The 15,794-nt window shown below is 33.9% G+C and overlaps 3 non-coding genes and 3 pseudogenes across 3 annotated transcripts; all 6 read right to left on the bottom strand.

Moving 5' to 3' along the window:
* Positions 1 to 2,365: 2,365 nt before the first annotated feature.
* LOC146994294 (U2 spliceosomal RNA) lies at positions 2,366 to 2,557 on the bottom strand. Its single transcript, XR_015044256.1, has one exon. It is a non-coding gene; the product is annotated as a U2 spliceosomal RNA (small nuclear RNA).
* On the bottom strand, positions 2,558 to 2,631 carry LOC146994293 (U2 spliceosomal RNA; annotated as a pseudogene).
* Positions 2,632 to 8,733: 6,102 nt separating this feature from the next.
* LOC146994292 (U2 spliceosomal RNA) lies at positions 8,734 to 8,925 on the bottom strand. Its single transcript, XR_015044255.1, has one exon. It is a non-coding gene; the product is annotated as a U2 spliceosomal RNA (small nuclear RNA).
* LOC146994291 (U2 spliceosomal RNA) lies at positions 8,926 to 8,999 on the bottom strand (annotated as a pseudogene).
* Positions 9,000 to 15,099: 6,100 nt separating this feature from the next.
* LOC146994290 (U2 spliceosomal RNA) lies at positions 15,100 to 15,291 on the bottom strand. Its single transcript, XR_015044254.1, has one exon. It is a non-coding gene; the product is annotated as a U2 spliceosomal RNA (small nuclear RNA).
* LOC146994289 (U2 spliceosomal RNA) lies at positions 15,292 to 15,365 on the bottom strand (annotated as a pseudogene).
* Between the last annotated feature and the right edge of the window lie 429 nt (positions 15,366 to 15,794).

Raw genomic sequence — 15,794 nt, 5'->3', positions numbered from 1 at the left:
TTTTAATTATAATTCTACTAAAAATATCAAACTAAATACAAAATTCGTAACATGACTGCACGACTGAGTGAAAATATAAGAACAGCAAATGACCGTAATAAAATGTGGATTGTGTGTGCAAAAAATTCAGCATAATAAGTAGGTTAGGGATATTAGAAAAACATGCGAACCAATCATTGTAACTAAAAATGCAGGTATTAATCCTCCATTTACTTTCTGATCATTTGGAATATATTACATTCGAAGTTATTTGAAATTTAGTAATTTGATTTTATTCGTCTTCTTGAAATTCCGACTGACATTTAAACGATTTTAAATTTAGGAGCTACAATTGCTTCTCAGAGCACAGTACGCAGAAGAAGAGGCTTGGAAATAAAAGAAGGTGTACCTGGAACTGAAGATTTCAATTTAGTTTTGTTAAAAATTCAAACTTTGTTCTGCATAATATTTTTCAAATTTAATCTAAAAAAACTAAACTGGTTTATATGCCAGTTTAGTTTTTTTCAGCGTTAACTGTCTGTTAACGCGGTACACGGTCAATAGAAAAGTAATAGAGAGACGTGGGCAAATACAAGACTTTCTACAAAGCCTATTGTGTTCAAAACAAGGAGATTAGGATACATGGAGATGTCGGGTGTGCGGTCGCTCTGTTAGGAAAATGAAGCAGAGGGAAGCAAATGGGCCCTGCCAAGTGAGGGCAAGAATGCCTTGCCTTTAATAGTGAAGAGAGGCAGAAACAAAGAACTTCTCAAATTGCAGTGTGTTTCGTCAAATTTAAGACGAGATTGTGACATGGCTAAAAATTCAAAAATTCTTGTAGCAAAAAAAAATCACTTTATTTTCACTTTATTTTCACACTTTATTTTCCTGCAAACGAATATTTTTATAGATGCAAAAATAAGTGAATGAATTAAATGTTAAATATGTGGATAACATTCAGATAGGCTTCTGAACGTATTTTCCGTGTAAAATACACAAAGAAACATATATAACGGACTGATCATGCTTGTCATTAACATTGGAGTTCAAACCGTAAGTAAAGAACAGACAAAGCAAAACAGAAAAAATTTCCAACGGGAAAGAATATGGTTGAATGTAGTTTATTTTAAAGTGTCAGCGTTTATATTACAAGCATCATATTTTATTTGTATTTAACTTTATTTTATTATTTTCCATACTTCCTGCAGATTTCCTAAATAATTTTTTTTTAATAAGAAAGTATAAAAAAAGCTAAGGCTCTTAACCAATCAACCTGTTACTAGCTATATAATTTAAATGACTTGATGTTATTGTAAGTATCTCTTTCAAATTTATACGTAAAGAATTACCCTAAACCTGAACTTCTTTAATCGTACCATTACTTAAACAACTTTAGACTTGCCTCTTCAAATTCGAATTTTAAAAATAGTGTTCTTAAACCATTGCGCTACACGTATGTGTATAAATCACTAGCAGATCTTGAGAAACGATGTATATTAAAAAAAGTGACCACTGCTTATCTTTGAAATGATGCATTGCAGTTTTCAAATAGTAAAACATAATGATAGGCGAAAAGCACTAGGAAAAAGAATTATTATGCTTATATATTTAACATTTAAAAATAATACTAAAATAGAAATACGATAATCGGATAAATAATAGAAATACGCACCATCGACATTCAGTAGAAATTCAACTCATCTTATGAGGAATGCAGTGTTTCTCTTAGTAGGCGGGGCTTAGAAATAAGGTGTTGCAAATGTTTGATGCAATGGCCCCTTTTCCCAAAACACAGAGCATACAAATTGAGATTTTTGAACAAAAATTTCCAGCTACAGTGTTAATGAAAACAATGGAAATATTTATATTTTACATTTTATAGAGCTTTCAATGCTAACGTTTTAGTAACATATGAAGGAGAAACGGACGTCAATAAAAGTATCACGTAATACAGCTCTGATTGCACGTGTGAGGAGTATCTCAGTTTATAAATATTTTAAAATTTAATAATGTAAGTAGTTTAGTTCTTTACTAAAAATTAAAAAATAAATTTAATTAGCTTTATTCTTTTCGAATAATACTTTAAAAGTTACTCTGAATAATAGCACTAAATTTCGGAAACGTCTGCGATTTTTCCTACACTTCTGGATAATTAACTATGCCTGACACAAGAAACTGAATACCCTTTTATATCTATGCAATAAATTTGCGAAACGCACTAACTTTTCGTATAACGAACGTATTATCGGAAAATGATATTTATGTGTGATACTACGTGATATGATATAATGATATTGTGTGTAGCATATTATAAACATTGCCTTTCTCTTTCCTGCCATGCTGTGAGACTTAGGGAAACAAGCAACGTGCAAATTCTTTTCTTAATTTTAGTAAGGCCGCTCCCGGAGGCTGTGCAATAACGGGCCAACCTTTGGCAAGGGCGGTATAAATACCTAACCGCAAGCCGAGTGTTCAAAAATTAGATTAAAATCAGGACACTCTGTAAGTGTCATATCAGATTTTAATCTGATAAGAACAGATACTACACTTGATCTTAGCCAACAGGCCGAGAAGCGATAAGTGTCATATCAGATTTTAATCTGATAAGAACAGATACTACACTTGATCTTAGCCAACAGGCCGAGAAGCGATAACGTGTAGTGGTTGCAAGAAATACTGCCCATAGTTTCTTCTAACTGTTAACTACTGGTCAAATGTTTTTTCTCTCATCCTAGGGAAGGCCACAAAATTACAATATGTAAACACAATATCAAGTATCACTTCTGTATTGGACTAGAGATATACAGGTTGTTTCGTACTAAATGAAGCAAAAACATATATCGTAGTACAAATTGTTACAATATGTAAACACAATATCAAGTATCATTTCTGTATTGGGCAAGAGATATACAGGTTGTTTCGTACTAAATGAAGCAAAAACAAATATCGTAGTACAAATTCTGTATTCGATTTATTAGGCCCAAAGAGGCTGGAATACATACAGAGTACGTCTGTGGTATCGCTTTGCGAGGAGAGTGAAGCCGGCGTAAACAAATAAGCTCTGCTAAATGACTGCAAAGAAGATGCTTTAGAAAGACACCTTCGAATCAAAATGAGACCAACAAGCAAACGTACTTATCAAGTTTACAGTATGTTTTCGCCATTTTAAGGCGATAAGATTTGAAAAATTCGTGTAGCAAATAAAATTTACAATTCGCTTTTTATTACGTGCGGAAGAAAATTTTTTAAAATGCAGAAGTAAAATATCTGAACTATTACATGTGTGAATAGTATTTGTATAAGTCTACGATAACTTTTTCCAAATCAGATATATATAAAAAACAGATATAAAGTCCACTGAAATTTCCTTCCATATTATGCTGCTCATAATTCAAATTTCACACAGAAACAATAATTATAAAACAAGCCTCCCTCCTAAAGAGAAAGAAAAATGTATATATATTAAAAAAAAATTATCTAGTGTCTATTTCTATTAGCTTGTTATAATTAATATAAAGATATTAAGAACAAATGCAATTTTTTTTAGAATTTATATCAATATGAATATAATAAGAGCCACTGCAATTTTTAGGTGTTGTGGTCAAGAAACAATGTAATTATATCATTTCATAAGTTTCAGTGCAAACCAAGCTAATAGAAATGGAATTCAGATTAAATTCTTTTTATACTTATTTTAATGTTTTTCCGTTTTGAAATTTACTAACCATCGTTTCCTGCATTTATTAAACATCAGATGTTACTTGAGCAACTGAAATTTCACCCAGTGTTAATTAAAGCTCGCGTAATCGATTATTTTCGGAACTTCTTAATGTTTTGTTTATATTTAACATCTGAATCGAGACGCAGTTTTCAGTTCAGGCATAATACTTTATTAGCTATTAGCATCTTCTTGTATTAATGAGACGATACATGAACGCGTTTGCGCGCTTATGGACGCAAGATTCGGCAGAACATGGTTTTATGATAGAGATTTGTACCGTTAAAAATAGCATTTAAAGAGAAAGAAAGAGAAAACTTGCAAAGGAGGAAGTGTGTGTGTGATTATGGCAAAGCCTCGAGGGCTATCTGCCTAAGAGGAGGTATGCCTTCGTGGAGGAAGGGAAACTGGCTCGTATAGACGTTACACATGGGGAAAACCACGAAAACGCCCATGCAGCCAGCCCGTTCGCGGGATTCGAACCTCGGACCGAACTACCAGTGTTCAGCGACTTTACCGCTCGGCCGCTGGTGGGCCCTTGCAAAGGAGGAAGAATATAATTGAATATGGCTTACTTTAAAGTGTCACAATTTTATATTATTAACGTCCTATATTATTTCTATTTAATTTTTTTCACTTTTTTTCTGCAATAAAGAATTCAAAACACTGTATGCACAGCGCCAGCGTCTCGCAGTGGGTGGTGCTTAGAAATAAGCTGTAGCTGGAGTTTGATATTATAACCCATTTTTAATGCAGATATTGATTTTGAAAAATCTTAGGTACGGAAACAGGAGAAAATCACTGAAAAAACTTTACTTGATAATGTATAAGTTCTTTTATCGCTAACCTTTTTAGGAACATCTAATGGTATAGATGTAGTGAGTAATAAAAAATACACAGCAACACGGCTCGGATTGCAAGATATGTAATCCCATTCCAGAGAGGTGAAAAGCAGAATTTCCACCTCCAATTTCATGGAGTACACCCCAGTGCTTTTTTTTTAAGTCTTTGACATCCGCCATTCGCAGTGCTTTCTATAATTCAGGTTCCCAGATGATGTCCATGAAGTACTGCAAGAACAGGATTTCTCTTGTTTCTGACGGGCATTCTAAAAAAAAGGCGAGATGAGAACTTTTCGACATCCGTGGCATGTTCCTGAAGTGTTTCTGGGGGATTATGGTGAGACGATTTTAATTGAAGCCTGCTGTACTCTTTTAAACACTTCTGTCGGTTAGAGCTTCAAAGTCTAGTCTCTGGTTTTCTGAACGAGGTTGAAGAATATCCGCAGCGTCTGCTCTTAGAGAAGAGGCGAGACGACAGGCCTTAACTTGTGAATACCATGCATTCGCATCCGCCACTATAGAAAATTGTGTCTTATATATATATGAGAGGAGCTCTTCTCATCATACTTGGATAGATTCAGAGAGGAACGAGCAGGCATGGGTAATCCATCAGTATTGCTCCCTGGCGTCGCTACGAAATTCTTCAACACGTGAACTTCTTTGGCGCCTGCAGAAAACCTATCATCAATTTGTTGTTCGATTTGCGTTTGGCCGGCAGAAAAATCTTCTTTCTGTTTGTTTTTTTTGACACAAGAAACTCTGTAAACGATTTGTTGTTCACGGATGAAACTCGCTTTTCTATTTGTTCTTTGACAGAAGAAACCTTTGCTTCAATTTGTCCAACTTTACTTTCAACTGAGTCTGTTCTGACTTCCATAGCCTCAGATGTGTTTTCTCTTATGCAGGTAATTTCACTTTTCATTTCCTCTTTAGCAGCCCTTATCTCTGATTTAACGGATTCTTGACAAGATTCCATCTTTCCTTCAACGACTTTCTCCCCTTTAACTGATTCATGATCAGTTTCCATCCTTTTTTTTTTTTTTTGTCGCTCTTTCATTTTTGCTTTAACAGCTTCCATCTTTCTTTCCCCAGTTTCATTTTTACTTTAACAGTTCCATCTCTTCTTTAACGGAACTTCTTCAGCTTTCATTTCTTCTTTGAACGCAGCGAACTTTGGCATCAACTGCCTTATTTTTTCACCATTCGTCTTGTCACTGGCATTCAATAACCCTATGACACCAAAAAGTGTTGCTTGCGTACGGGTTCGTAACAGAATGAATGCAAAAAGTGTGATAAAATTTTCACAAAAATTATCCTTATCAAAAGAAATATAACAGAACGTTGGAATTTTCATCAGAGATATTCGTACAAGTGTTCACAATATCACGCAGTATAATCAGTAGTTAGACTTCAAACTACTAAAAATTTTTAATTGATAGAAAATTCCCTCGCCCCCCCTCCACAAAATGCGCTTCTAAAGAGAAAGCTAAATCTGATATTTCAGTTCACACAGTACTAAAACAAGGCGCAATAACACTAATTCAGCAACTGAACTAAGATGTCTCTCTCCGGTATTTTACAGCTTTCAATCGGTCGCCAAAAATTTCCAGTAATTTCTTTACTTCTCGCAATTTCCGGTAAACAAAGAGGATGGAATTACGGTTACAGCTAACACAGTATTCTATTACGTTTCTGGCATTTCAATTGAAATTAAAGAATTATCCATTTGTTCAGTGTTAGAAGCACGTGCTCCTATATTTTTACTTTTCCGACGTTGCAGCTGTCTGTTAAAATTTACCCCGCGCTCTATAGATGGGGAAACTCAAAAATTTTAATTATAATTCTACTAAAAATATCAAACTAAATACAAAATTCGTAACATGACTGCACGACTGAGTGAAAATATAAGAACAGCAAATGACCGTAATAAAATGTGGATTGTGTGTGCAAAAAATTCAGCATAATAAGTAGGTTAGGGATATTAGAAAAACATGCGAACCAATCATTGTAACTAAAAATGCAGGTATTAATCCTCCATTTACTTTCTGATCATTTGGAATATATTACATTCGAAGTTATTTGAAATTTAGTAATTTGATTTTATTCGTCTTCTTGAAATTCCGACTGACATTTAAACGATTTTAAATTTAGGAGCTACAATTGCTTCTCAGAGCACAGTACGCAGAAGAAGAGGCTTGGAAATAAAAGAAGGTGTACCTGGAACTGAAGATTTCAATTTAGTTTTGTTAAAAATTCAAACTTTGTTCTGCATAATATTTTTCAAATTTAATCTAAAAAAACTAAACTGGTTTATATGCCAGTTTAGTTTTTTTCAGCGTTAACTGTCTGTTAACGCGGTACACGGTCAATAGAAAAGTAATAGAGAGACGTGGGCAAATACAAGACTTTCTACAAAGCCTATTGTGTTCAAAACAAGGAGATTAGGATACATGGAGATGTCGGGTGTGCGGTCGCTCTGTTAGGAAAATGAAGCAGAGGGAAGCAAATAGGCCCTGCCAAGTGAGGGCAAGAATGCCTTGCCTTTAATAGTGAAGAGAGGCAGAAACAAAGAACTTCTCAAATTGCAGTGTGTTTCGTCAAATTTAAGACGAGATTGTGACATGGCTAAAAATTCAAAAATTCTTGTAGCAAAAAAAAATCACTTTATTTTCACTTTATTTTCACACTTTATTTTCCTGCAAACGAATATTTTTATAGATGCAAAAATAAGTGAATGAATTAAATGTTAAATATGTGGATAACATTCAGATAGGCTTCTGAACGTATTTTCCGTGTAAAATACACAAAGAAACATATATAACGGACTGATCATGCTTGTCATTAACATTGGAGTTCAAACCGTAAGTAAAGAACAGACAAAGCAAAACAGAAAAAATTTCCAACGGGAAAGAATATGGTTGAATGTAGTTTATTTTAAAGTGTCAGCGTTTATATTACAAGCATCATATTTTATTTGTATTTAACTTTATTTTATTATTTTCCATACTTCCTGCAGATTTCCTAAATAATTTTTTTTTAATAAGAAAGTATAAAAAAAGCTAAGGCTCTTAACCAATCAACCTGTTACTAGCTATATAATTTAAATGACTTGATGTTATTGTAAGTATCTCTTTCAAATTTATACGTAAAGAATTACCCTAAACCTGAACTTCTTTAATCGTACCATTACTTAAACAACTTTAGACTTGCCTCTTCAAATTCGAATTTTAAAAATAGTGTTCTTAAACCATTGCGCTACACGTATGTGTATAAATCACTAGCAGATCTTGAGAAACGATGTATATTAAAAAAAGTGACCACTGCTTATCTTTGAAATGATGCATTGCAGTTTTCAAATAGTAAAACATAATGATAGGCGAAAAGCACTAGGAAAAAGAATTATTATGCTTATATATTTAACATTTAAAAATAATACTAAAATAGAAATACGATAATCGGATAAATAATAGAAATACGCACCATCGACATTCAGTAGAAATTCAACTCATCTTATGAGGAATGCAGTGTTTCTCTTAGTAGGCGGGGCTTAGAAATAAGGTGTTGCAAATGTTTGATGCAATGGCCCCTTTTCCCAAAACACAGAGCATACAAATTGAGATTTTTGAACAAAAATTTCCAGCTACAGTGTTAATGAAAACAATGGAAATATTTATATTTTACATTTTATAGAGCTTTCAATGCTAACGTTTTAGTAACATATGAAGGAGAAACGGACGTCAATAAAAGTATCACGTAATACAGCTCTGATTGCACGTGTGAGGAGTATCTCAGTTTATAAATATTTTAAAATTTAATAATGTAAGTAGTTTAGTTCTTTACTAAAAATTAAAAAATAAATTTAATTAGCTTTATTCTTTTCGAATAATACTTTAAAAGTTACTCTGAATAATAGCACTAAATTTCGGAAATGTCTGCGATTTTTCCTACACTTCTGGATAATTAACTATACCTGACACAAGAAACTCAATACCCTTTTATATCTATGCAATAAATTTGCGAAACGCACTAACTTTTCGTATAACGAACGTATTATCGGAAAATGATATTTATGTGTGATACTACGTGATATGATATAATGATATTGTGTGTAGCATATTATAAACATTGCCTTTCTCTTTCCTGCCATGCTGTGAGACTTAGGGAAACAAGCAACGTGCAAATTCTTTTCTTAATTTTAGTAAGGCCGCTCCCGGAGGCTGTGCAATAACGGGCCAACCTTTGGCAAGGGCGGTATAAATACCTAACCGCAAGCCGAGTGTTCAAAAATTAGATTAAAATCAGGACACTCTGTAAGTGTCATATCAGATTTTAATCTGATAAGAACAGATACTACACTTGATCTTAGCCAACAGGCCGAGAAGCGATAAGTGTCATATCAGATTTTAATCTGATAAGAACAGATACTACACTTGATCTTAGCCAACAGGCCGAGAAGCGATAACGTGTAGTGGTTGCAAGAAATACTGCCCATAGTTTCTTCTAACTGTTAACTACTGGTCAAATGTTTTTTCTCTCATCCTAGGGAAGGCCACAAAATTACAATATGTAAACACAATATCAAGTATCACTTCTGTATTGGACTAGAGATATACAGGTTGTTTCGTACTAAATGAAGCAAAAACATATATCGTAGTACAAATTGTTACAATATGTAAACACAATATCAAGTATCATTTCTGTATTGGGCAAGAGATATACAGGTTGTTTCGTATTAAATGAAGCAAAAACAAATATCGTAGTACAAATTCTGTATTCGATTTATTAGGCCCAAAGAGGCTGGAATACATACAGAGTACGTCTGTGGTATCGCTTTGCGAGGAGAGCCGGCGTAAACAAATAAGCTCTGCTAAATGACTGCAAAGAAGATGCTTTAGAAAGACACCTTCGAATCAAAATGAGACCAACAAGCAAACGTACTTATCAAGTTTACAGTATGTTTTCGCCATTTTAAGGCGATAAGATTTGAAAAATTCGTGTAGCAAATAAAATTTACAATTCGCTTTTTATTACGTGCGGAAGAAAATTTTTTAAAATGCAGAAGTAAAATATCTGAACTATTACATGTGTGAATAGTATTTGTATAAGTCTACGATAACTTTTTCCAAATCAGATATATATAAAAAACAGATATAAAGTCCACTGAAATTTCCTTCCATATTATGCTGCTCATAATTCAAATTTCACACAGAAACAATAATTATAAAACAAGCCTCCCTCCTAAAGAGAAAGAAAAATGTATATATATTAAAAAAAATTATCTAGTGTCTATTTCTATTAGCTTGTTATAATTAATATAAAGATATTAAGAACAAATGCAATTTTTTTTAGAATTTATATCAATATGAATATAATAAGAGCCACTGCAATTTTTAGGTGTTGTGGTCAAGAAACAATGTAATTATATCATTTCATAAGTTTCAGTGCAAACCAAGCTAATAGAAATGGAATTCAGATTAAATTCTTTTTATACTTATTTTAATGTTTTTCCGTTTTGAAATTTACTAACCATCGTTTCCTGCATTTATTAAACATCAGATGTTACTTGAGCAACTGAAATTTCACCCAGTGTTAATTAAAGCTCGCGTAATCGATTATTTTCGGAACTTCTTAATGTTTTGTTTATATTTAACATCTGAATCGAGACGCAGTTTTCAGTTCAGGCATAATACTTTATTAGCTATTAGCATCTTCTTGTATTAATGAGACGATACATGAACGCGTTTGCGCGCTTATGGACGCAAGATTCGGCAGAACATGGTTTTATGATAGAGATTTGTACCGTTAAAAATAGCATTTAAAGAGAAAGAAAGAGAAAACTTGCAAAGGAGGAAGTGTGTGTGTGATTATGGCAAAGCCTCGAGGGCTATCTGCCTAAGAGGAGGTATGCCTTCGTGGAGGAAGGGAAACTGGCTCGTATAGACGTTACACATGGGGAAAACCACGAAAACGCCCATGCAGCCAGCCCGTTCGCGGGATTCGAACCTCGGACCGAACTACCAGTGTTCAGCGACTTTACCGCTCGGCCGCTGGTGGGCCCTTGCAAAGGAGGAAGAATATAATTGAATATGGCTTACTTTAAAGTGTCACAATTTTATATTATTAACGTCCTATATTATTTCTATTTAATTTTTTTCACTTTTTTTCTGCAATAAAGAATTCAAAACACTGTATGCACAGCGCCAGCGTCTCGCAGTGGGTGGTGCTTAGAAATAAGCTGTAGCTGGAGTTTGATATTATAACCCATTTTTAATGCAGATATTGATTTTGAAAAATCTTAGGTACGGAAACAGGAGAAAATCACTGAAAAAACTTTACTTGATAATGTATAAGTTCTTTTATCGCTAACCTTTTTAGGAACATCTAATGGTATAGATGTAGTGAGTAATAAAAAATACACAGCAACACGGCTCGGATTGCAAGATATGTAATCCCATTCCAGAGAGGTGAAAAGCAGAATTTCCACCTCCAATTTCATGGAGTACACCCCAGTGCTTTTTTTTTAAGTCTTTGACATCCGCCATTCGCAGTGCTTTCTATAATTCAGGTTCCCAGATGATGTCCATGAAGTACTGCAAGAACAGGATTTCTCTTGTTTCTGACGGGCATTCTAAAAAAAAGGCGAGATGAGAACTTTTCGACATCCGTGGCATGTTCCTGAAGTGTTTCTGGGGGATTATGGTGAGACGATTTTAATTGAAGCCTGCTGTACTCTTTTAAACACTTCTGTCGGTTAGAGCTTCAAAGTCTAGTCTCTGGTTTTCTGAACGAGGTTGAAGAATATCCGCAGCGTCTGCTCTTAGAGAAGAGGCGAGACGACAGGCCTTAACTTGTGAATCCCATGCATTCGCATCCGCCACTATAGAAAATTGTGTCTTATATATATATGAGAGGAGCTCTTCTCATCATACTTGGATAGATTCAGAGAGGAACGAGCAGGCATGGGTAATCCATCAGTATTGCTCCCTGGCGTCGCTACGAAATTCTTCAACACGTGAACTTCTTTGGCGCCTGCAGAAAACCTATCATCAATTTGTTGTTCGATTTGCGTTTGGCCGGCAGAAAAATCTTCTTTCTGTTTGTTTTTTTTGACACAAGAAACTCTGTAAACGATTTGTTGTTCACGGATGAAACTCGCTTTTCTATTTGTTCTTTGACAGAAGAAACCTTTGCTTCAATTTGTCCAACTTTACTTTCAACTGAGTCTGTTCTGACTTCCATAGCCTCAGATGTGTTTTCTCTTATGCAGGTAATTTCACTTTTCATTTCCTCTTTAGCAGCCCTTATCTCTGATTTAACGGATTCTTGACAAGATTCCATCTTTCCTTCAACGACTTTCTCCCCTTTAACTGATTCATGATCAGTTTCCATCCTTTTTTTTTTTTTTTTGTCGCTCTTTCATTTTTGCTTTAACAGCTTCCATCTTTCTTTCCCCAGTTTCATTTTTACTTTAACAGTTCCATCTCTTCTTTAACGGAACTTCTTCAGCTTTCATTTCTTCTTTGAACGCAGCGAACTTTGGCATCAACTGCCTTATTTTTTCACCATTCGTCTTGTCACTGGCATTCAATAACCCTATGACACCAAAAAGTGTTGCTTGCGTACGGGTTCGTAACAGAATGAATGAAAAAAGTGTGATAAAATTTTCACAAAAATTATCCTTATCAAAAGAAATATAACAGAACGTTGGAATTTTCATCAGAGATATTCGTACAAGTGTTCACAATATCACGCAGTATAATCAGTAGTTAGACTTCAAACTACTAAAAATTTTTAATTGATAGAAAATTCCCTCGCCCCCCCCTCCACAAAATGCGCTTCTAAAGAGAAAGCTAAATCTGATATTTCAGTTCACACAGTACTAAAACAAGGCGCAATAACACTAATTCAGCAACTGAACTAAGATGTCTCTCTCCGGTATTTTACAGCTTTCAATCGGTCGCCAAAAATTTCCAGTAATTTCTTTACTTCTCGCAATTTCCGGTAAACAAAGAGGATGGAATTACGGTTACAGCTAACACAGTATTCTATTACGTTTCTGGCATTTCAATTGAAATTAAAGAATTATCCATTTGTTCAGTGTTAGAAGCACGTGCTCCTATATTTTTACTTTTCCGACGTTGCAGCTGTCTGTTAAAATTTACCCCGCGCTCTATAGATGGGGAAACTCAAAAATTTTAATTATAATTCTACTAAAAATATCAAACTAAATACAAAATTCGTAACATGACTGCACGACTGAGTGAAAATATAAGAACAGCAAATGACCGTAATAAAATGTGGATTGTGTGTGCAAAAAATTCAGCATAATAAGTAGGTTAGGGATATTAGAAAAACATGCGAACCAATCATTGTAACTAAAAATGCAGGTATTAATCCTCCATTTACTTTCTGATCATTTGGAATATATTACATTCGAAGTTATTTGAAATTTAGTAATTTGATTTTATTCGTCTTCTTGAAATTCCGACTGACATTTAAACGATTTTAAATTTAGGAGCTACAATTGCTTCTCAGAGCACAGTACGCAGAAGAAGAGGCTTGGAAATAAAAGAAGGTGTACCTGGAACTGAAGATTTCAATTTAGTTTTGTTAAAAATTCAAACTTTGTTCTGCATAATATTTTTCAAATTTAATCTAAAAAAACTAAACTGGTTTATATGCCAGTTTAGTTTTTTTCAGCGTTAACTGTCTGTTAACGCGGTACACGGTCAATAGAAAAGTAATAGAGAGACGTGGGCAAATACAAGACTTTCTACAAAGCCTATTGTGTTCAAAACAAGGAGATTAGGATACATGGAGATGTCGGGTGTGCGGTCGCTCTGTTAGGAAAATGAAGCAGAGGGAAGCAAATGGGCCCTGCCAAGTGAGGGCAAGAATGCCTTGCCTTTAATAGTGAAGAGAGGCAGAAACAAAGAACTTCTCAAATTGCAGTGTGTTTCGTCAAATTTAAGACGAGATTGTGACATGGCTAAAAATTCAAAAATTCTTGTAGCAAAAAAAAAATCACTTTATTTTCACTTTATTTTCACACTTTATTTTCCTGCAAACGAATATTTTTATAGATGCAAAAATAAGTGAATGAATTAAATGTTAAATATGTGGATAACATTCAGATAGGCTTCTGAACGTATTTTCCGTGTAAAATACACAAAGAAACATATATAACGGACTGATCATGCTTGTCATTAACATTGGAGTTCAAACCGTAAGTAAAGAACAGACAAAGCAAAACAGAAAAAATTTCCAACGGGAAAGAATATGGTTGAATGTAGTTTATTTTAAAGTGTCAGCGTTTATATTACAAGCATCATATTTTATTTGTATTTAACTTTATTTTATTATTTTCCATACTTCCTGCAGATTTCCTAAATAATTTTTTTTTTAATAAGAAAGTATAAAAAAAGCTAAGGCTCTTAACCAATCAACCTGTTACTAGCTATATAATTTAAATGACTTGATGTTATTGTAAGTATCTCTTTCAAATTTATACGTAAAGAATTACCCTAAACCTGAACTTCTTTAATCGTACCATTACTTAAACAACTTTAGACTTGCCTCTTCAAATTCGAATTTTAAAAATAGTGTTCTTAAACCATTGCGCTACACGTATGTGTATAAATCACTAGCAGATCTTGAGAAACGATGTATATTAAAAAAAGTGACCACTGCTTATCTTTGAAATGATGCATTGCAGTTTTCAAATAGTAAAACATAATGATAGGCGAAAAGCACTAGGAAAAAGAATTATTATGCTTATATATTTAACATTTAAAAATAATACTAAAATAGAAATACGATAATCGGATAAATAATAGAAATACGCACCATCGACATTCAGTAGAAATTCAACTCATCTTATGAGGAATGCAGTGTTTCTCTTAGTAGGCGGGGCTTAGAAATAAGGTGTTGCAAATGTTTGATGCAATGGCCCCTTTTCCCAAAACACAGAGCATACAAATTGAGATTTTTGAACAAAAATTTCCAGCTACAGTGTTAATGAAAACAATGGAAATATTTATATTTTACATTTTATAGAGCTTTCAATGCTAACGTTTTAGTAACATATGAAGGAGAAACGGACGTCAATAAAAGTATCACGTAATACAGCTCTGATTGCACGTGTGAGGAGTATCTCAGTTTATAAATATTTTAAAATTTAATAATGTAAGTAGTTTAGTTCTTTACTAAAAATTAAAAAATAAATTTAATTAGCTTTATTCTTTTCGAATAATACTTTAAAAGTTACTCTGAATAATAGCACTAAATTTCGGAAATGTCTGCGATTTTTCCTACACTTCTGGATAATTAACTATACCTGACACAAGAAACTCAATACCCTTTTATATCTATGCAATAAATTTGCGAAACGCACTAACTTTTCGTATAACGAACGTATTATCGGAAAATGATATTTATGTGTGATACTACGTGATATGATATAATGATATTGTGTGTAGCATATTATAAACATTGCCTTTCTCTTTCCTGCCATGCTGTGAGACTTAGGGAAACAAGCAACGTGCAAATTCTTTTCTTAATTTTAGTAAGGCCGCTCCCGGAGGCTGTGCAATAACGGGCCAACCTTTGGCAAGGGCGGTATAAATACCTAACCGCAAGCCGAGTGTTCAAAAATTAGATTAAAATCAGGACACTCTGTAAGTGTCATATCAGATTTTAATCTGATAAGAACAGATACTACACTTGATCTTAGCCAACAGGCCGAGAAGCGATAAGTGTCATATCAGATTTTAATCTGATAAGAACAGATACTACACTTGATCTTAGCCAACAGGCCGAGAAGCGATAACGTGTAGTGGTTGCAAGAAATACTGCCCATAGTTTCTTCTAACTGTTAACTACTGGTCAAATGTTTTTTCTCTCATCCTAGGGAAGGCCACAAAATTACAATATGTAAACACAATATCAAGTATCACTTCTGTATTGGACTAGAGATATACAGGTTGTTTCGTACTAAATGAAGCAAAAACATATATCGTAGTACAAATTGTTACAATATGTAAACACAATATCAAGTATCATTTCTGTATTGGGCAAGAGATATACAGGTTGTTTCGTATTAAATGAAGCAAAAACAAATATCGTAGTACAAATTCTGTATTCGATTTATTAGGCCCAAAGAGGCTGGAATACATACAGAGTACGTCTGTGGTATCGCTTTGCGAGGAGAGCCGGCGTAAACAAATAAGCTCTGCTAAATGACTGCAAAGAAGATG

This window comes from Stegodyphus dumicola, chromosome 11 (assembly GCF_044657685.1).
Source record: "Stegodyphus dumicola isolate Sdum_Otavi_A_Nest chromosome 11, ASM4465768v1".
In the NCBI taxonomy this organism is placed as follows: domain Eukaryota; kingdom Metazoa; phylum Arthropoda; class Arachnida; order Araneae; family Eresidae; genus Stegodyphus; species Stegodyphus dumicola.
Note: the sequence above shows the minus strand (reverse complement) of the source record. Positions and strands in the feature narration are given on the sequence as shown.